At 37.2% G+C, this 23,515-nt stretch overlaps 1 non-coding gene across 1 annotated transcript; it reads right to left on the bottom strand.

Moving 5' to 3' along the window:
- Window positions 1-16,968: 16,968 nt before the first annotated feature.
- Window positions 16,969-17,075, bottom strand: LOC116275974. The gene has a single exon (XR_004185440.1). It is a non-coding gene; the product is annotated as a U6 spliceosomal RNA (small nuclear RNA).
- Window positions 17,076-23,515: the final 6,440 nt, after the last annotated feature.

Below are 23,515 nucleotides of genomic sequence, written 5' to 3'. Positions count from 1 at the left end.
AGCTTTTGGCCAAAAAAGGAAAGAAAACATACAATTACGACAGAGACAAAAAGATATTTTATGTAGTAGTGAAAAACAGCTTTTGAGAAACAAAAAGAAAACTAATAGAATAAAACAGAAAGTTCAGAATCAGACATGTGCACATATGGAAACAGTCCATGATAAAGTTGTACCATGAATCAATAGAGAAACAGATTGTTTAATAGATGTCTTAGCCCATTTTTGCAGAATATCTGAGACCAGATCATTTACAATGAACAGATATTTATTAGCTCATGTTTCTGGAGGCTGTGAAGTCCAACATCAAGTGCAGGCATCTGGCAAGGGTCTTTGTGATATGTCATCCCATGGTAAAGGTAAAACGTCAAGAAAGAACAAGAGTGAGCTGGGCATGGTGGCTCATGCCTGTAATCCCGGCACTTTAGGAGGCCGAGGCAGGCAGATCACCTGAGGTTGGGGGTTCAAGACTAGCCTGGTGAAACCCCGTCTCTACTAAAAATACAAAAATTAGCTGGGTGTGGTGGTGCACATTGGGCATCCCAGCTACTCCAGAGTCAGGAGAATCTCTTAAATGTGGAGAGGCAGAGGTTGCAGTGAGCCGAGATCATGCCACTGTACTCCAGCCTGGGCAACAGAGTGAGACTCCATCCAGGGGGAGAGAGAGAGAGAGGGAGAGAGAGAAGATGGAAGGAAGGAAGGAAGGAAGGAAGGAAGGAAGGAAGGAAGGAAGGAAGGAAGGAAGGAAGGAAGGAAGGAAGGAAGGGGAAAGAAAGAAGGAAAGAAAGAAAGGGAGAGAGAGAAAAGAAAGAAAGAAAGAAAGAAAGAAAGAAAGAAAGAAAGAAAGAGAGAGAGAGAGAGAGAGAGAGAGAGAAAGAAAGAAAGAAAGAAAGAAAGAAAGAAAGAAAGAAAGAAAGAAAGAAAGAAAGAGAAAGAAAGGAAGGAAGGAAGGAAGGAAGGAAGGAAGGAAGGAAGGAAGGAAGGAAGGAAAAGAAAAAGAGAAAGAGAGGCCTAGACTTTTATATGGCCACCAATTCCACCTATGAGGGTAGAAACCTCATGGCCTAATCTCTCAAAACTTCCACCTCTTAAAACTAGTACAATAGCAATTAAATATCAACAAAAGTTTTGGAGAGGACAAACTGAAACCAGAGCAGTAGATAATATTATGAAAATAATATTCTCTACCATATGGAGAAATATGTAACTAGAATTCTATATATTAACAAACAAAAATTATCTCTAGATAAAGACAACAGTGAAAGATTAAACTTTAAAAATAATTTTAAATAAAATTTATTTGTGTCATAAGACTTCTTAAAACTTCAAGAGTACAATGTATAAGGGAAAATCAATTAACTGAATATACATATTATAAAGGAGTTCTGTTTAATAAAAACATGACAGACAAATTAATAGGTTGTCTTTGTGTGCGTTCTTGCCACGAAGCAGAATTTGTGTACCTGTAGTTTACTCTGTGAAGTGATTTAAAGGATTGAGTTCCCGGGAAGGGAAAAACGGGAAAGGAGGAAACATTCATACAAGCACATATTATCAGTTAGGTCACTATTATGGCCTTCATCCTGTTGGGACCTTTTGAGGACCTGTGTAGAGTACATTTAAAATTATTTACCGAAGAAAGATGTGATGATTAACTTCATGCTTCAATCTGACAGGATTACAAAGGGCCCAGATATTTTGTCAGACATTTTTCTAGATGTTTCTCTTACAGTGTTTTTTCTTTATGAGATTAACTTTAAATCTATAGATTAAATAAAGCAGTTTGTCCTCCATAATGTATGTGGTCTCTACCCAATCACTTGAAGACCTTTATAGAACAAAAAGGCTGAGAGAATTCCCCCGAGTTAGAGGGAATTCCTACTATCTGATAGCCTTCAAACTGAGATACCAGCTTTTTCTTCAAACCTGAACTAAAACATTGGCTGTTTCTGGGTCTCTAGACTGCTGACCTTTGGACTGGAACTGCACCATTGACTTTCCTAGTTCCTAGGCCTTTGCACTTGGTTTGAAACTATACTATTGATTCTCTTTGGTGTCCAGCTTACCAAATCACCCTGCAGATTATGGGACTTGTCAGTCTCTATAAGTGTGTGAGCCAATTCCTTATAATGATATATATACTTAATAAAATATATGATGATATATGTTTATAGATATATACATCCTATACACATTCTGTATCCTATGGGTTCAGATTATCTGGAGAACACTGGCTAATACAGATTTTTATGCCAAGAATGGTTCTATAGGAACATGATTTTAGGAATGAGTCTACTGAATTGGTTCTGGAATTTCTGGAATTGGCTTTCTAATCTGATTAGGTTTACATATTATTTCCATCACATGATATGTGATTTGGCAAAAGAGATACATAAAATATTACCATTAGACACTCATAATCAACTATTATAAGCAAGTGTCTGAGCCACTGTGTATATGATACTTTCAAACATTTTTCTCAAACTAACTAGTATAGTGAGATCAGCTGTTAGCTACTAAGGTCACTGGATAATGTGGTAAAAGAAAAAGATGAGCTCAGATATTTGAATTTCTCCTGTAGTAACAGAGCTGAGTTTAATTAAAACCAAACTCAGAATCTCAGCCTGCAACTGGCTGAAGTACAACGCAAGTAATCTCCCAGACTCACAAGGTGTCTGCTGTTCAAGTAAGGGCAGTGATTGGCAAAAAGTGGGATTCTGAAAGTTGAATGAGGTTCTGTGGGAAGACCCTGATGAAGCTGAAGGCATTGAGCCCCTAAATTGAGGAGTCTTTTTTTTGTCAATGGAAGCAGTCTCCCACCTTGAATGGAAAAGGCCTCTTCACCCCAGTGGAAGCAGCCTCTTTACCTCCAGTAGAAGCAGTCCTTTCACCCCTATCTGAGGAGATTAACCCTGCATTGCCTGAGGAAACTGTGACTTCTCCTAATGCAGTTGCCATGAAATACAATGCTGAATCTCCTCAGGACTCACCACCATCACCCTTCTAGTTGATATACATCTAACACCTAGACATTTAACTAGACTCAAGTCCCACAGGCTCCTAAAGGTGAGATACAAAGTATGACTCAGAAGGAAGTACACTATTGTTCCAAAAGAACAGAGTTTTGTAATTTAAAGAAACAAGAATCTAGGGAACATTAGTGGAAATGAATACTAAGGATGTGGAATAATGGTGGAAGGAACATAAAGTTGAATCAAGCCAAATTTATTTACATAGGCTGACCAAGCAAAGATTTTGCATTTAATGTTACAGCTCAAGGAGTTAGAAACGGCGCTAACATTTTATTTCATTGTTTGGCTAATACAGGAAGCACAAGGTGGCCACCAGTGAGAGAGTTAGAAGTGCCAGACCCTCCTTGGTTAAATGTAAAGGAAGAGATTCAAAGGCTTAGGGGGAATGGAATGTTAAGAGTGGATTTGTCATCTAAAAGATCTACCCATGCACTCTAGAAGGGTCAGGAAGACACATCTTTCACCACATTAGTGAGAAATAAATTCGTGAGAGGAGCCCCAGCAACCTTGAAGGGCTTTGTGATTTCTCTTTTTTGTAGGCCAGATCTTCCAGTGGGAACTGTAGTTTGTAATGAATTGGGAAACTAAATGCCACGGAAATAATTAGATCCTGGGGTGGGTCAGTGGGAGTAACTTGATCCTTAGGTCAAGTAGCAGTACTCAGTTTCCAAAGGTGAAGCTATGGATTGAATGTTTGGGTCCCCCACAGACATTCATATGTTGATCCTCCATCCCACAATTTGAGGGTATTCGGAGGTGGAGTCTTTGGGAAATAATTAGGTTTTGATGACATCAGAAGGATAAAGTCCCTATGATGACATCAGTGTTCTCATAAGAAGAGAAAGAGACCTAAGAGCTCTCTCTCTCAGATACATGCACAGAGGAAAGGCCATGTGAACATTCAACAAGAAAGGAAAGGAAAAGCAAGGAAAATGACCATCACCGAGAGCCAAATATGCCAGCACCTGATCTTGAACTTCCCAGCCTCCACAACTTTGGTAAATAAATGTCTGATTTTCAAGCCATCTAGTCTATAGTATTTTGTTATACCAGCCCCAACTGATCAAGACCTACAAGGTGGGTGTGGTTACTATATTAGAGGTCAGTAGAACCAAAGTATCAATCAGAATACTTACTCATGCAGACCTATGGCCATTGGCTAGTTGCTCATGGTGTTCCTCAACCTGAAATAGATAAGAATCCTGCTAAACTCTACACTTGATCTGTAAAAGTGGAAAAGTTCTAGGTCAAGTGAACAAAAGTCTAATCTGAATCATAAAACAGTCATGCCTCTCAATTAATTCCCAGACTTGAGCCAGTTTGTAGACCCAGTACTCTTTGAATGAAGGAGTGGTCAGGTCCCTTGAGGAAAGATCCTGGACACTGCCAAAAAATTATACTGTTAATCTTTCCCTTGGCCATCCTCAAAGGTATCTCTGACCTTATTAACTGTGCACTAGGGAAAAGAAAATAACCAGAATTTTCATTGATTCTGAATTGACACTTATTTCAGGAAACTTAAACATCACTGTGGTCCATAAGTCAGAGTAGCAGCTTATAGAGGTCAGAGTCAATGGAGTTTTAGCTTAGTGGGCCCCATGGGTTTCTAGAACGCATCCTGTGGTTATTTACTCAGTCTGGACTATGTAATTGTAATATATATACAAAACTGTTGGCAGGATTCCCACATTGGTCCCCTAACCTGTTGATTAAGGGCATTCTGGTGGGAAAGAATAAATGGAAGCTGCTAGAACTGTGTCTACCTTGGCAAATAGGAATAAAAAAATAGTGCATTCCTGGAGAGATTGTAGAGATTAATGCCATCATCCAGGACTTGAAAGGTACAGAGGTGATAATTCCCACCACATTTCTATTTAACTCATCAATTTGATCTGTGCAGAAGACAGATTGATCTTGGAGAACGACAGTGGATTTTCATAAGCTTAACCAGGTGGTGACTCTAATTGTAGCTGCTGTACCAGATGTGCTTTCACTGCTTGAATAAATTAACACATCCCGTTACCTGGTATGCAGCTATTGATCAGGCAAGTGCTTTTTTCTTCATATCTGTCAAGAAAGATCACCAAAAGCAGTTTGCTTTCAGCTGGCAAGGCCAGAAATACACATTCACTGTCCAAACTCAGTGATATATCAACTATCCAGTCTTATGTCACAATTTAGTTTACAGTGATCTTAATAACCTCTCCTTCCATAACATATTACACTTGTCCATTATATTTATGACATTACGCTGATTTGACCTAGTGAGTAAGAAGCAGCAAATGCTCTAGACTTATTGGCAAGACACTTGCGTGTGTTGGAAGGTGAGAAATAAATCCAGCAAAAATTTAGAGGCCTTCTACCTCAGTGAAACTTCTAGAGGTCCAGTGACACACGCGTGTTGAGACATACCTTTTAAGGTGAGGGATAAACTATTGCATCTTGTCCTTCCTACAACCAAAATAATAAAAATACATAATGAGCTTCTTTGGATTTTGGAGAAAATATATTATTAATATGGATGTGTTACTCCAGCCTATTTGCCAAGTGACTCAAAAGTGCTAGTTGTTGAGGCCCAAAATAAAGTGAAGGCTCTTTAACATGCCCAGGCTGCTGTGCAAACTGCTTTGCCACTTGAGTCATAATATCCAGAAGATACAATGGTATTTGAATTATTAGTGGCAGATAGAAATGCTATTTGGAGTCTTTGGCGGGTCTCTGCAGGTGAATCACAGCTCAGGCTCAGGGGATCTTTGGAGCAAAGTCCTGGCATCCTTTGTGGATAACTACTCTCTCTTTGAAAAACAGCTCTCGGCCTGCTACTGGGCCTTGGTACAGACCAAATGCTTAACTATGAGCCATGAATTGACATATAACCTGAGCTGCCCATTATGACCACCACCAAAAAGTGGACAGCTGCAGCATGCCTAAAGGTTAGTGGTGAAGGGAAATCTGGGGCATCCATAAAGCTGAGTAGTGAAGGGAAATCTTCCCAGTGAGCAGAATGCTGATCATTGCACCTGGCTGTTCACTTTGCTTGAAAGGAGAAATAGCCAGACATGCAATTATATATAGACTTATGGGCTGTGGCCAATGTTCTGATTGGAACATTGAAACTTGGAAGAAACATAATTGAAAAATTGGTGCCAAGAAAATTTGGGGCAAGATATATGGATAGACCTTTCTGAATGGGCAAAAGAAATGTGAAGATATTTGTGTCTTAAGTGAACACTCACGAAAACGTGAACTCACTAGAAGGAGATTTTAATAATCAACTGTATAGGTTAACCTGTTCTTTAGATACCAGTCAGCCTCTTCCCCAACAACCCCTATCATTGCCCAATGTGTTCATAAACAAAGTAGACATGATGGCAGGGATAAAGATTAAACATGGGCCCAGCAACATGGACTTCCACTTACCAAGGCTTACCTGGCTTATGGCCACTGCTAAGTAGTTAAATTACCAGCAGCTGAGACGAACAATAAGTACACAGTATAATGCCAATCCTCAGGGTGATCATGTAGCTACGAAGCTTTCTTATCTACTATCATGGTATTCCATGTTGCATTGCTTCTGGTCAAGAAACTCACTTCATAGCAAAAGCAGTTTGGCAATGTGCCCATGCTCATGGAATTCACTGGTCTCACCATGTCCCCCACCATCATAAAGCAGCTGAATTGATAGAAAAGTGGAATGGTCTTTCAATGACTCATTAACAGCCCCAGTTAGGTGGCAATATATTGCAGGCTTGGGACAAGGTTCTCCAGGAGATTATATATGCTCAGAAACAGCATCCAATATATGGTGTTGTTTATCCCATAGCCAGGATTCTTGGAGTCCAGGAATCAAGGGGTGGAAATGGGAGTGGCACACCTGAGTATTATCCTTATTGATGCAATAGCAAACATTTGTTCTATCCGTTTAACTGTACATTGCGCTGACCTAGAGATCTTAGTTCCAAAGGGAGGAATGCTACTACTAGATTCCACTGAACTGGAAGTTAAAATGCCAACTGGCCACTTGGGGCTTCTCAGGCCCCCGAAACAAGAGGCAAAGCAGAAGATTACTGTGCTGGCTGGGGAGACTGACCTTGACTACCAAGAGGAAATTGGACTGCTACTCCACACTGGGGATAAGAAGGAGTATGTCAGGAATACAGGAGATCTCTTAGGGTATCTCTTTGAATTATCATGCTCTGTGATTAAGCTCAATGGAAAGCTGCAATAACCCAATGCAGGTAGGACTACTAATGGCCCAGACTCTTTTTTTTTTTTTTTTTTTTTTGAGATGGAGTGTCACTCTATCGATCAGGCTGGAGTGCAGTGGCGCAATCTCAGCTCACTGCAAGCTCCGCTTCCCAGGTTCATGCCGTTCTCCTGCCTCAGCCTCCTGAGTAGCTAGGACTACAGGCGCCAGCCACCACACTCAGCTAATTTTTTGTATTTTTAGTAGAGACAGGGTTTCACCGTGTTAGCCAGGATGGTCTCAATCTCCCGACCTCGTGATTCACCCACCTCGGCCTCCCAAAGTGCTCAGATTACAGGCGTGAGCCACTGCACTGGGCCTAATGGCCCAGACTCTTTAGGAATAAAAGTCTGGGCCACTTTACGAGGCAAAAGACCACACTTGGCTGAAATGCTCTCTGAGGTAAAGGGAATACAGAATAGGTCATGGAAGAAGATGGCCAGCCAAGTTGACAAGGGGTGGCCTTGTGCGAGTTAATTTTATGTGTCAATTTGAAAGAGCAATGGGGTGTTCAGATATTTGCTCAAACATTATTCTGGGTGTTTCTGTGAAGGTGTTTTTGGATAAGATTAACATTTAAATTGACAAACTGAGTAAAGCAGATTGCCTTCATAATTTGAGGAGACCTCATCCAATTATTTGAAGGCCTGAATAGAACAAAAACTCTGATTCACCTCTGAGTTGAGAGCGTTCTTCCCACATGACAGCCTTTGAGCTGAAACATTGGCTTTTTTCTGCCTTGGGACTGGAACTACACTATCAGCTCTCCTAGGTCTCCAGCTTGATGACTCACCCCATGGATCTTGGGTCTTACCAGCCTACATAATTTCAACAGCTAATTCTCTGGAGAACACAGACTAGTACAGCAAAGAAAAAAGATGTCTTTACCCTCCATCTCTGGCTCCCCATTGGTCAAGATTTGTCCATGAAATGCTAACTCACGCCCACATTCAAGTTCACACATCCATGTGCCCAGTGGATTCCCACAACCATGCCACACAGGGAATTGAAAAATCCTCAAAGCAGAAAATGAAAAATATAGAGTGAAGTTGAGGTAAGATGCTTTGAGACAGAATTGCATAAACTTGCATGGCTGGTATAAAAAGAAGGCTGCATATACAAACATAGCATATATAAGAGGTAGGCTGAGCAGGTGTGAGGCAGGGCCCATCTACTTCATGTGCCACTCAGATAAACTCATATGCTCCATTAAGTCCAATGCACTACAGAATCCTTCAAGCAGGGCCCTGTCAAGTTTTCTATAAAAGATTTAACACAGAGAGAAGAAAGCTACCATTCCTGCTATGGATTCTAGTCCTTACACCATAATTATTAGTCATCTTCCTGCCCACCACCCATGCTAAAGGAAGTCAAGGCTAAGGCTGCTGCAACTGACCATTTACAGTTCTCACTGAGTGTGGAAGTACCAAGATATGTACAAGTGAATCTTCTGGGTTCGACACTTACTACTCCCTGTCTGCAACCAAAGTGTTCTTTGGTTCTTCCTAGTGTTGAGCATAAATTTCTCCTACAATACCATGACTGCTTTCTTTGCCTGGTGTCAACAGATATTCCTCTATGTAACATAATCTTCCACTTCCTCCACTCTTACATTTGTCCACTGGTGCTGACAGCATATGTTAGTTGGATCTAGCTATCATTTGCAAATGTATGTCATTTCCTCATGGAGAATGTATTGTATGTTTCCCCTCAGGCTATGCTACAACTTGATCCTTGTTAATGGTCTGGGAGCAGTGAAACAAAATGGAATCTTGAAAAGAAGAAGCATTACTTTGCAAGAAACTTCCTGCCGGTGAGGTCTCTAACAGGCAGGCCTCCAAGTGATGGGAGGCTATAGAGAAGAAGATGCTTCTGCCATCCTCTATGGTTCAGGAGCATCTGGAAGTTGAGAATTTTCTCACTTGTCCACCCAAATGTTCCCAAATGTTCCCATTTTGGGTTAGATGGTCTCACTCAGTTTCTATTAGGGCCCTGACTTTAACCCAGAAAACCTGTTAGGTCTCTGCATGGCAGCTCTAATACTACTACAGTTTAATCCTGGGCCTGGTTTTCATAACAGTCTGCCTTGTGGATGCACAAAATAAGAATCTAACACCAACATAGAGGTCTTCTTTCAGCCCATGCTTTGAGTTGAGAGTTTGTGAATCTGAGACTGTCATTTTTTTCAGGAACCTAAAATCATTAATAAAGATCAACTAACTTCACCATCTTTATAATTACCATTTCCCACCTCCCATCATACAAGTGCCACAAGTGCATAAGGCTGTGCTGGGCATTCTCCCTGCACTTTGTTAAAACCAACTACCAGTGAAAGTATAAGTAACTGGATGCTACCACATCTAATAACTATCACCCTGCATTCTTACTACTAACTATTAGGTCCTTGTTGCTTGCTGATGAGTGATTCAGTTTCAGGATTCTGCTCTGAGAGTCTGCTTTCTTAGGAACCCTATGGCATCATATGCCTTAGCCTAGGTTCCCCTAAAAATACAGATGCAGAAAGAAGGACTTAAGAATAGCTATTTTATTGGGGGAAATAATCTCAGGGAACAGGTATAGTGTCTGAGAAAAGTGAAACAGAGAAAAAGGGAAAATCAATTGAAGGGTGTGTAATCAAGCTAGTTGGTACTTCTCTGATCAACTACCACTTGATGTTTTCCAAGACCTATGAGGAGCCTTGCAGAATGTGCCTCAGAATTGTCCACCCAGGAGCAGAAGAGGAAAGCCTTTATCCAGAGGTTCCTTTTCCCCAGTGGACAAGGGTGTCCTATGGGATGTTTATCCATGTGCATTTTCATGTGTGTACAGGAATGAGTGCTGGTCAATTACCTGCAGGTAATCCTATGCAACAGAGATGCCCTAGGAGGGAAAGCAAAAGGCACCAAATGCAGTTGAGGCAAGATGCTCTCAGGTTGCACCTTCACAAATCTGACTGTTGCAATGATGAATGGAAGAAATGTAGCCAAGAGGATGTGAGGCAGGGCACAGACATTATCTCATATAGTGATAACCAGATGGAAGAAGAATTAACATCTTGCAAATGATTGATATCAGAACAATTAAGGAACTCCTGTAAATCAACAACAACAACAACAAAGAAAGAATTCCCATGGAATAGTGGACAAAGTTATGAAAAATCCATTTGCAGAAAGATAAAAAGCATTTGAGGAATGATTTAAAGCATTAAGAGATATGATAAACACTAAGACACAATAAAGTATCACTTAATATCTGAGATTGGTAAAAACGAAAATGCTGAATTTGATAAGGGATGTTGATGAAGTGAGAACGGAGTAACCACCATGCTCCGCTGGTGAGCATGTAGCCTGTTGCAGTCCCTGTGAAGAGTAGCTGACACTACTGAGATGAGTGTCTGTATACCCTAGGAACTGGCAAGTGCACTCCTGAGTTTATATTCCAAAGAATTTTCAGACCAAGTCAAAGAGAAAATGCCAGCAAGGTTCTCTGCAGTTTATTTGTTATTTCCAGTAGTGGGAAAATAAACAGGTAAAGTGTGATTAACACCCTATGCAGTATTATGTAACAGTAGGAAGCAACAGATGAGGTGTACATAAAGTGACATAGAGCATAAAAACAGAGTACTTGGTCACAAAAATATAGAAAATGAGCACGATTTCATTTAGATACATTAAAGTACATGTACACAAACAATATACATTTTTGGAAGAACACAAAAATAGATTCATATAAAATATATAAGAATGACTGCTGAGGAAGAGAATGGGAATTGAGTAGAGGAACAAGAGAACAAGTAATTAAATAATAGAAGTGCATTGCATGCATCGGTAATGATGACAATATGCCATGAGCTAAGGAGTACTACTTACTCAACCTACTGAAAATGAGCCCCAAAACTAAATTTTAAAGTTTTAAATTATAACAGAAATGAATAAGTAAAGTTAGAAAAAGAACATTTTTTGTGGCAAAAACTCTTCAACATAGAAGTTTCGGTAAATGTGATGGAGTCTGAAAAATGATCAAAAGTGTTAAAAGATAATGAACATCAATAAAATGGAGATAACGAACATTGATCATTCAGTATCAAAGTTTGCTAGTGAAAAGACGGAACAATTTTAAGACGGTGGATCGAAGAAAATATTTCAAATGAAAATCTGCTTTATATCGTATTTTCTGCTTCTTTTTTTTTTTCTTTTTTGAAGTAGATTGGAGGGCAGAAAACATAAAACCAAAGGAGAATAAAAAACTGAATGTGTTTGGAATTGGTAAGTGTGAATGAAAATTTCTTGGGACTTATTCTTACTTCGTGCATCTTCCACAGTAAGATGTCTCTGCCCCAGCACTCCACTGAGGCTACTCCTCTTTGGGAAGGAACCCTTGCACAGAATTCGCCTCCCCTCCACTTACCAGTTAAATCTATGGCTGAGCTGAAGCTTACTGGCTTGTTCATATTTGAAGATATAAATCCAGTTTTAATTACTCTTCAGCGAATATGTTCTTTTAAAAAATTATATTTGTATTTTAACGAGAGGTAGAAAAGTCTTGCTCTGAAAAATATGATTCTCTAATGGGAATTTAAGGCCTTCGGGAAAGCAGGTTAGTATGAAGGGAACATGTTTTATTAGAAGGCAGAGAGTGAAGGAGGACTTCTAAAAATTTCATAACACATGAGATGGGCAACTTCTTACTCTACAAGGCTCAGAGGCCTCATCTATTTCACCCCTTTACAGTTACCTATTCCATGTCATCTATTTCCTATGTCTTATTGCATGGTTGTATCAGGAATTAGGCAGGCACAAATGAAATAATATGTAGTATTAGAAGTCAGCCTGAATATCTCAAGTCAATAGAAATAGCATTTAGAGATAAAAGTCCTGTTTTTGTATTTAAGTTAAACTATGTATAAAATATTTTATCCCCTCTTATGTAGAAAAAGAAATTCCAATCTTTGGCCACATTTCTCATAAAGCTTCATATAAAAGAAGGAAGAAGGTTAAAAATAATGGTAGTTGATCTGTTTTCTGATTTTATGGTATTTTGTGTGCTTTACAATGTCTCAAGCTTCCTTTGAATTAATATAGAATATGCAAATGAGAATTTAAAACTATGTGAAATTCAGAGTATAGTCGCACAGTTGCATAAAAATCCCAATTAAATATAATTAGTATCTGCCTTGGTATATCAGGCAATACCAGAAAACAATGTATTTTGAATTCTTACATATTTTATTACTTAAATATTTATTTTCAAATAAAGAATAAGAATAATGAAGATTTTTAATCCAAAATAACTTAGTCCATGGAAACCATTAGACTAGTGGTTTATATTTCATGTTCTATGTTAATATTTTATTCTGTTGCCTTGATTTTTTTGAAGTTGTTGTTTGTGACAATATTTGGCTATGACTGCACACATGAAAAGTTTGTCACAGCTTTTCCTCAATCTTCAAATCTTCTCCCTCAAATAAAACACAAGGGGAGAAAAAACTGCTCAATTTGGTTGTCTGGGCTCTCACAACACCACATATATGGTGTTAGTCCCTTAAACCCAGCAAACTGTTGATGCATAAAAAACAATATTCTCCAAGTGCAGGGGGTCAAGTAGTGCAAAGATACTTAAAATGATACAGAAGGCCCATGTCTCTACTACCAAAAGAAAAATTACTGAACTGCTGTTTGCAATGCTCTGTTTTTGTATGTAACTTTTCTTGGCAACAGATGCAATATTTATAGTAAAGTCTATCACCGTTTATTAATGTTATACATTAGAGTTATTTGCTACTCTAAAAAGATATGCTAAAATATGCCAAAGCATTTTCAAATAAAACAAGAAAAATGAACTGATGATTTATTAATTGCATTTCATTGTTTCATAATAGAATGTGATAAACCTTGAATAAAACAATGTAAATATATTGATTCCATTTAGCATAATTGTGCTAAAACCATTTATAATGAAGTCTCCAGAGAGTTCTTTCAACTTCATTTTTCCGAAAATTGTGAGGCTTCTTTTCTCTTTCTTTCCTTCCTTCTGTCATTTTTAAAAATAGTTACTTTCCAGTAATTCATAGACAAGCAGAATAAGAACACAGAAAAAAAACCTGAATGTGCATATGTCCATAGTAATGATAAACAACTTGTTGATTGGGATCTTACAATTAAATGTGATTTTAAAAAACATATTGTAGGTATAGTTTATCTTGTATGGTAAATTTGATGCAAGACAAAATTAAGTAAAGGACTAGTCTCAAAGTTTTAATAACAGATTGTTAAAATAGGTGCATTATTAAACATACACCAATGATTCTGCTTGCCAAAAGAAGCAATTCCATCTCATTTTATATACTATATTTTTAATGATTGCATAATAATCCTCAGCTCTGAGGAGCTGATATATGTGAGAACACTCAACAACTCTGTAGCTGAGTTAATTATAGGACCTGTGGGTTTTATCTGTGTTAAAGACACATGGAGCAAGAGATGCACATTTGCATAAAAATGTATCTTTTAAAGGCCATACATTTTTTGCACACCTGTTTGTGTTCCTGATAGTTCTGAGACTGTTCAGCAGGTGCACTTCATCCTTAATGAGAAGGACCAGTTTATTTTAATACTAAGAAGAAGAGAGTAGAAACAGTGAGGAGATGGCAAAAGAAGAAATGGACTTAATCGCTTATGAAAATGTCATATTTAAGCAATCAGTATTTCCTATAAGTAGTGAGAAAATGGACTGCTTAATTAATAAGATGGCTAAACAAGAGTAGCCGCATGGAAAACAATAAGAGTGAATTGACTCTTTACATCATACCTCAGGATACATTCCAAAAGGATCTAAGAGTTGAGTGTTAAAAAATAAAATAAAACAAATACTAAAAGAAAACATGGATTGATTGCCCTATAATTTGTGTCTGGGGAAAATTTTCTTAACTATAATTTTAAATACAGAGGAAAAACGACAGATCTTATTAAATTTTTAAGAATGTTTTACATTTACAGTTTTTGCCCATTCAGTATGATATTGGCTGTGGATTTGTCATCAATAGCTCTTATTATTTTGAGATACATTCCATCAATACCGAATTTATTGAGAATTTTTATCATGAAGAGCTGTTGAATTTTGTCAAAGGCCTTTTCTGCATCTGTTGAGATAATCATGTGGTTTTTGTCTTTGCTTCTGTTTATATGCTGGATTACATTTATTGATTTGCATATGTTGAACCAGCCTTGCATCCCAGTGATGAAGCCCACTTGATCATGGTGGATAAGCTTTTTGATGTGCTGCTGGATTCGGTTTGCCAGTATTTTATTGAGGATTTTTGCATCAATGTACATCAGGGATATTGGTCTAAAATTGTCTTTTTTTGTTGTATCTCTGTCAGGCTTTGGTATCAGGATGATGTTGGTCTCGTAAAATGAGTTAGGGAGGATTCTCTCTTTTTCTATTGATTGGAATAGTTTCAGAAGGAATGGTACCAGCTCCTCCTTGTACCTCTGGTAGAATTCGGCTGTGAAACCGTCTGGTCCTGGAGTTTTTTTGGTTGGTAGGTTATTAACTATTGCCTCAATTTCAGAGCCTGCTATTGGTCTATTCAGGGATTCAACTTCTTCCTGGTTTAGTCTTGGGAGAGTGTAAGTGTCCAGGAAATTATCCATTTCTTCTAGGTTTTCTAGTTTATTTGCATAGAGGTGTTTATAGTATTCTCTGATGGTAGTTTGTATTTCCGTGGGGTCAGTGGTGATATCCCCTTTATCATTTTTTATTGCGTCTGTTTGATTCTTCTCTCTTTTCTTCTTTATTAGTCTTGCTAGTGGTCTGTTAATTTTGTTGATCTTTTCAAAAAACCATCTCCTGGATTCATTGACTTTTTGGAGGGTTTTTTGTGTCTCTATCTCCTTCAGTTCTGCTCTAATCTTAGTTATTTCTTGCCTTCTGCTAGCTTTTGAATGTATTTGCTCTTGCTTCTCTAGTTCTTTTAATTGTAATGTTAGTGTGTCAATTTTAGATCTTCCCAGCTTTCTCTTGTGGGCATTTAGTGCTATAAATTTCCCTCTACACCCTGCTTTAAATGTGTCCCAGGCATTCTGGTATGTGGTATCTTTGTTCTCATTGGTTTCAAAGAACATCTTTATTTCTGCCTTCATTTCGTTATGTACCCAGTAGTCATTGAGGAGCAGGTTGTTCAGTTTCCATATAGTTGAGCAGTTTTGATTGAGTTTCTTAGTCCTGAGTTCCTGTTTGATTGCACTGTGGTCTGAGAAACAGTTTGTTATAATTTCTGTTCTTTTACATTTGCTGAGGAGTGCTTTACTTCCAACTATGTGGTCAATTTTGGAATAAGTGCAATGTGGTGCTGAGAAGAATGTATATTCTGTTGATTTGGAGTGGAGAGTCCTGTAGATGTCTATTAGGTAGGCTTGGTGCAGAGTTGAGTTCAATTCCTGGATATTCTTGTTAACTTTCTGTCTCGTTGATCTGTCTAATGTTGCCAGTGGGGTGTTAAAGTCTCCCATTATTATTGTATGGAAGTCTAAGTTTCCTTGTAAGTCTCTAAGGAGTTGCTTTATGAATCTGGGTGCTCCTGTATTGGGTGCATATATATTTAGGATAGTTAGCTCTTCCTGAAGAATTGATCCCTTTACCATTATGTAATGGCCTTCTTTGTCTCTTTTGATCTTTGATGGTCTAAAGTCTGTTTTATCAGAGACTAGGATTACAACCCCTGCTTTTTTTTGTTTTCCATTTGCTTGGTAGATCTTCCTCCATCCCTTTATTTTGAGCCTATGTGTGTCTCTGCGTGTGAGATGGGTCTCCTGAATACAGCAAACTGATGGGTCTTGACTCTTTATCCAATTTGCCACTCTGTGTCTTTTAATTGGATCATTTAGTCCATTTACATTTAAGGTTAATATTGTTATGTGTGAACTTGATCCTGTAATTATGATATTAGCTGGTTATTTTTGCTCGCTAGTTGATGCAGTTTCTTCCTAGCATCGATGGACTTTACATTTTGACATGTTTTTGCAATGGCTGGTACCTGTTGTTCCTTTCCATGTTTAGTGCTTCCTTCAGGATCTCTCGTAGGGCAGGCCTGGTGGTGACAAAATCTCTAAGCATTTGCCTGTCTGTAAAGGATTTTAGTTCTCCTTCACTTATGAAACTTAGTTTGGCTGGATATGAAATTTTGGGTTGAAAATTCTTTTCGTTAACAATGTTGAATATTGGCCCCCACTCTCTTCTGGCTTGTAGAGTTTCTGCCGAGAGATCTGCTGTTAGTCTGATGGGCTTCCCTTTGTGTGTAACCTGACCTTTCTCTCTGGCTGTCCTTAACACTTTTTCCTTCATTTCAACTTTGGTGAATCTGACAATTATGTGTCTTGGAGTTGCTCTTCTCGAGGAGTATCTTTGTGGCATTCTCTGTATTTCCTGAATTTGAATGTTGGTCTGCCTTACTAGGTTAGGGAAATTCTCCTGGATGATATCCTGCAGAGTGTTTTCCAACTTGGTTCCACTTTCCCCGTCACTTTCAGGCACACCAATCAGACGTAGATTTGGTCTTTTCACACAATCCCGTATTTCTTGGAAGCTTTGTTCATTTCTTTTTACTCTTTATTCTCTACACTTCTCTTCTCACTTCATTTCATTCATTTGATCTTCAATTACTGATACTCTTTCTTCCAGTTGATCAAATTGGTTAAAAATATGGAACGCTTCACAAATTTGCGTGTCATTCTTGCGCAGGGGCCATGCTAATCTTCTCTGTATCATTCCAATTTTAGTATACGTGCTGCTGAAGTGAGCACTCTATATATTATTATGGAGAAATGTCAGGTGAAAAAATATCAAGGTGGAAAACAATGTGTATGGTATGCCACTGTTTATCTAAGAAAGGGAATATATGAATATATACATATTTAAATTCTATAATAATATTTACATTACAATATCATAGAAATATAACATTTACATTATATAATAATAAAAAATATATACTATAAAAAAGCATCAAGCTAAATATATAAAATTTCCCTAGAAGAGGAAGGGATAGATAGAGAGGACTGGTTCTGAAACAGTGAACAATATAGTATCAATGTGTGCTCTTAGACCCTTGTCCTTAACTGCAATTTCTGACTAAATAAAAAACCTTGGACGATCATAGGAAATAAGTTAATTTCAGGTCGTGCTGAAACGCGAAATAAACAGATCATGCAAAAGCAATTTATCAAAAGCCAATTCAGATTGTAATAGGCTCGGGAAAAATTAAATGCTGAAGCGACCTCAAATGAATATCGGTATCCGATGGTGAAATACGAAATATGTTCCGATCCGTTCAAGAAGGGAAGGAAGGAAGGAAGGAAGGAAGGATCTGGAAGGAAGGAAGGAGGGAAATTTGCTGGAAGAACAGGTCCATTTTATTTTGGGTCTCCCTGTGTCACCCAGACAGGCTGGAGTGCAGTGGTGATCTTGGCTCACTGTAACCTCTACTCTGGAACCAAGCTATTCCCGCCCAGCCTCCCAAGTAGCTGTGATTACAGTCACCTGCCCTTTTTAGCTAATTTTGGTATTTTTGATGAGAAATGGAGTTTCACTGTGTTATTTGGCCAGGCTGGTCTCGAACTCCCTGAGCCTCCAGGTGTCTCAAATCCAGCAACTCCAGCCTCCCAAACTGCCCAGCAGTTTGCAGGCATGAGAGCCACTGTGTGCAGCCTCAATTCATTTTTTAAAGCTACTAAATAAGGGAAAGGATGAAAGAATTATCCTTCTTTATTTTCACCAAAGAAAGATGTATTTGCTAAATTGCAACATTGAAATTTTGGTTAAAAATCTACAGCTCTTAAAAAAAAAAGAAAGAAAGAAAAGCTGAGAATTAATGACTTAAGCATGCCACTAAAGTTAGAAAAACAAAAATTACAGGTTCTAAATCCTTGCAGAATCACCACACTGTCTCCCACAATGGTTGAACTAATTTACACTCCCACCAATAGTGTAAAAGTGTTTCCATTTCTCCACACCCTCTCCAGCATCTGTTGTTTCCTGACTTTTTAAAGATTGCCATTCCAACTGGTGTGAGATGGTATCTCATTGTGGTTTTGATTTGCATTTCTCTAATGACCAGTGATGATGAGCTTTTTATCATATGTTTGTTGGCTTCATGAACGTCTTCTTTTGAGAAGTGTTTGTTCATATCCTTCACCCACTTTTTGTTAGGGTGTTTTTTTTTTCTTGTATATTTGTTTAAGTTCTTTGCAGATTCTGGATATTAGCCCTTTGTCAGATAGATAGGTAGAAAAACTTTCTCCCATTCTGTTGGTTGCCTGTTCACTCTGATGATAATTTCTTATGCTGTGCAGAAGCCTTTTAGTTTACTTATATTCCATTTGTCAATTTTGTCTTTTGTTGCCATTGCTTTTTGTGTTTTAGTCCATTACTGGATATATACCCAAATGATTATAAATCATTCTACTATAAATACACATGCACACACAGGTTTATTGCAGCACTGTTCACAATAGCAAGGACTTGGAACCAACCCAAATGCCCATCAATGATAGACTGGATAAAGAAAATGTGGAATACGGCCGGGCACGGTGGCTCAAGCCTGTAATCCCAGCACTTTGGGAGGCCGAGACGGGCGGATCACGAGGTCAGGAGATAGAGACCATCCTGGCTAACACGGTGAAACTCCGTCTCTACTAAAAAAAAAACAACAAAAAACTAGCCGGGCGAGGTGGCGAGCACCTGTAGTCCCAGCTACTCGGGAGGCAGAGGCAGGAGAATGGCGTAAACCCGGGAGGCGGAGCTTGCAGTGAGCTGAGATCCGGCCACTGCACCCCAGCCTGGGCGACAGAGCAATACTCCATCTCAAAAAAAGAAAATGTGGAATACTATGCAGCCATAAAAAAGAATGAGTTTAGGTCCTTTGCAGGGACATGGATGAAGCTGGAAACCATCATTCTCAGCAAACTAAGACAAGAATAGAAAACCAAACACCACATGTTCTCACTCATAAGTGGGAATTGAACAATGAGAACACGTGAACACAGGCAGGGGAACATCACACACTGGGGCCTGTCAGGGGGTGGGGCTAGGGGAGGGACAACATTAGGAGAAATACCTAATACAGATGATGGGTTGATGGGTGCGGCAAACCACCATGGCGCATGTATACCTATGTAACAAGCTGCACGTTCTGCACATGTATCCCAGAACTTAAAGTATAATATATATATATTAAAAAAGAAAAATTAAATCCATGGAGAGTTGAAGGAGATAATAAACCTAAACCCCAAAACCTCCAAAAACAAAAACAGAAACAAAAACAAAATACATTAGAGATTATCTACACTGCAGGGACAAAACTTTTCAGTAGTAAATATAAAACGAAAGGACTAATAAAATGAAAAGACACACAGGCAGTAAATATTTTATTTTAATGATGTTATACATATATATATAATCAGGCCAGTAGAAAAATATTGAAAATAAATATTATGGCATAAAAAAGGAAAAAAGTAGGGAAGTAATGCTTTCTGAATTACATTGATATATTTTATTGAAAAAAGAGAAAAACTTGTACCTATGGATTTTGTTGCAGTAATGAAAAACATTACAGTTAATAATAAGGGGCAATTAAAATTTTAAAGATAACATTTAAAGAGGAGAAAAAATTTTTACTTTAAAGCTATTATCAAATTCCAAATAACATTTCAGGTTTAAATGAAATTTTTTCACTTCACAAAAGTAACCTTACACCTAGCACTTCACACTTTATTTCACTATTTAAAATTTTAAACAAAATAAGGACTCCAAGTGTAACCTGGAATGACAGAAATGAAATAACTTGAGCTCTATGCCTTATCATTATTTATCTTGAACCTGCTGTATAACAGGAACATGTAAACCATTGCAATTGGGAGCACAAATTGTCTGAAATAAGATGTAATAACTCTAAACTCTTATGAATCTACTCTCCAAATGAAGTCATTTAACTAAATCTACATGTGTCACAGGTAGACTGTCCAGGTTACCCCATTACCTTCCAGGCCAAAAACAACGTTGAATGATGCAAATAGTAAGCACATAGTAATTTGGAATTTTCTGTGTTTTTGAAATTCAACAGTAACCACAGCAATCATTTAGATGGTAGGACCACAAAGTAATTTTTAATAGAGGAGTATTTTGTCAATGATATTGTTTAGGATTGCCAGTCCATGATGATAATAAAAAGCACATCAACTTTTAGTCAGTTTTATCTAGTGTTTTATCTTCTGCAAACCATGCTTTTTCTTGTATCCAGGCAAGACCACTCCCACAACCCCATTTACCAAATGCTGCTGCTGCAAATAATAATACTTTACAAACTAGTAAAATGGAAAAATAAATTTCACAAAGCGAAGTCATGAATAAATAATATTAGGAATAAAAAAGATAGATACAACTATATATATCTCATAGCAGTTAAAAAGATAACAATACTCTGAACTGCATGACAAAAAATTTGAAAATTTAAATGCAATGAAAAATATCCCAGTAAAATACAGCTTCTGAAAACTAAGAAAGAAAAAGAATGCTTTAATAGGAAATTAAATTAAATGCTAATTTTTTTCACACTAATCATTCAGGGTTAATGACAATTTATGCCAAATCTTCAAAGTACTAGTCACTCCAGTTCTTCAGCTAACTTTTTCAGAAGATTCAAAAGGAGAAACCTCCCAGGTCATTCCCTGGGATCAGTATAACTTTGAAACCAAACTCATCAGTACAAGAAAAAGTAAAGAATAGTATTATTGGTGAATATAAATGCAAAATATTAACAAACTGAATATAGAAGTTTATAAGAAAGTGTATCATGACCAAGTAGAATTTATCCCAATATAAGAGTTATTTGACTATAAGGAAAATATCCCTACATCATATGCAAAAATGTTTTAAGAAAATTTGACATGTATTTATGATTTTTAAAAATATGCTTAGCAAACTAAGAATAAGAGATAACTTCCTTAAAAGGTATTACTATGGTTTGAATATTTATCCCCTCCAAAACTCATGTTGAAATTTAATCCCCAGTGTGACAGTATTGAGAGGTGGGGCCTCTAACAGATGACCGGTTCTTTTTTTTAATTCTTAATTTTTGTGGGTACATAGTGTATATATTAGATCATGAGGGCAAAGTCCTCATGAATGGATTAATCCATTTATTGATTATTAATGGGTTAATCAATTAATAAGTTATCACGGGAGTGGCACTGGTGACTTTATAAGAAAAGGAGATACCTGAGCTAGCACACGCAGCCCCTTCACCATGTGCTGATCTGCGCTACCTCAGGACTTTACAGAGTCCCATCAGCAAGAAGGCCCTCACCAGAGGTGGACCCTTGATGTCAGACTTCCCGGTCCCTGTAACTGTAAAATATACATTACTTTATAAAATAAATTACCCAGTTTCTGGTATTCTGTTGTAAGCAAGAAAGAACAGAATAAAACAGCTACCTACAAAAAACCTATAGAAAATGTCATTTTTTAATACGGAAACTTTGAAAACACACCCTTAAAAATTATACACGAGTCAAAAATGCATGCTATAACCACACTAACAGATCTTAATAGTAAAGTAATCAGATGAGAAATGAAGCTAAGTACCTGAGAATAGAGGAGGTAGAAACAAAACGGTCATTATTGGCAGATGGTATGATTGTCTACATTGAAACCCCCTAAAAAAATAACTATGAATAGATCATTAAAAAATAAGTTTAGCAAAGTGAAAAGATACAAGGTAAATATTCCAAAATCAATTCAAATGTTTTGCATCAGTAATAAAATAATCATAATTAGCTATCATTTACAATAACAAAAATTATATATTAATGAGGACAAAATAACCAAGCATATTTAAATCCTTTGTGGAGAAAAGTATAAAATTTATTGAAAGATCTTAATGAAGAACTAATAAATGGAGAGATATGCTATATTTATTGATAGAAAAACTAAATATCATAAAGATACAGATTTTCCATATATATATATATATTCAATGTAATTCATATAAAAATCTTGACAATATTATTTAAAGAAACTTCACAAGATGATTTAAAATTTGTTGGAAGAGCAAAGCGTCAAGTATAGCCAAAATATTCCTAAACAGGATTAATGTGGAAAATTAACCCACCAAGATTTCAAGAATTACCATAAATTTCAAACATTTAGGATAGTTTGATGTTTAAATAATGGTAAACAAAGAGATCAATGGGGCTAAATAGCCAATGTATAGATACATGCTTAGACACAGAACTTTAATAGATGATAAATGTGAATATGGGATAATGCCCTAAAAGATGCTCAATCAGTTATTTATGCGGGAGAAAAAAATTGAATCCAACCTCGCACTACACACACACAAAAACAATTCCAAGTGGAGCAAGGATTTCAATATGAAAAGTGTAATTTTAACATTTTTAGATTTAAAATATAGGGAAACAGCTTTATAACTTTAGGATATTGGATAAAAATGAAAACTAGAAAATCCATAACAATGAAGAATAATACTGATATTTACAACTACGTTGAAAGTTTAAACTTATGTTCATCAAAAGCCATTCCTAACGGAGTTGTAAGATTAGCCACGAAATGAGAGAGAATAATTGCAACACATGTAATTGACAAAAGCAGCATCTAAAATACATACCAGATTTTTGATTCCTCTAAAGCAAAAACAAAAGTAGGAAAGATACATGAACAGGAATTTCAGAGGAGTTGAAATACGTATGGCAAAAATCCATGGAAAATGAAATGCAATGTCATTATTAATCAGTGCCATGTCAATTAAGTCAACAATGAGATACTCTTCAAAAAACCTACTTTCTTAAAAAAACAGCAATTCTGGTAGTCCCCAAAATTGAAGATGATGTTAATAAGTGGAGATGCTTATATGCTGTTAAGATGGCAAACTACTTTGAGGACAATTTTGTATTATTTTATAAAATTGAACATGTGCACATGATACTGCACAGCAATTCTACTGCTGAAGATAATCTCTGGAAACACTTTGGGACACGTATACCAAAAAACAACTATAAGAATGTCTACAGTCTCACTTGGGAAACAGTAAAACACTGGAAACAACCCAAATGTTCAATGACAGGAGAGGGAATAAATAAATGGCTAAATTAAATTATATATGGCAGGGAAAATAAATTGAACAACCACATGGATGAAACTTTAAAACAGTTCGAATAAACACATTCAA

Source organism: Papio anubis, chromosome 7 (assembly GCF_008728515.1).
Source record: "Papio anubis isolate 15944 chromosome 7, Panubis1.0, whole genome shotgun sequence".
Taxonomy (NCBI): domain Eukaryota; kingdom Metazoa; phylum Chordata; class Mammalia; order Primates; family Cercopithecidae; genus Papio; species Papio anubis.
The sequence above is the reverse complement of the archived record's forward strand: the minus strand, read 5'-3'. Positions and strand labels throughout refer to the sequence as shown.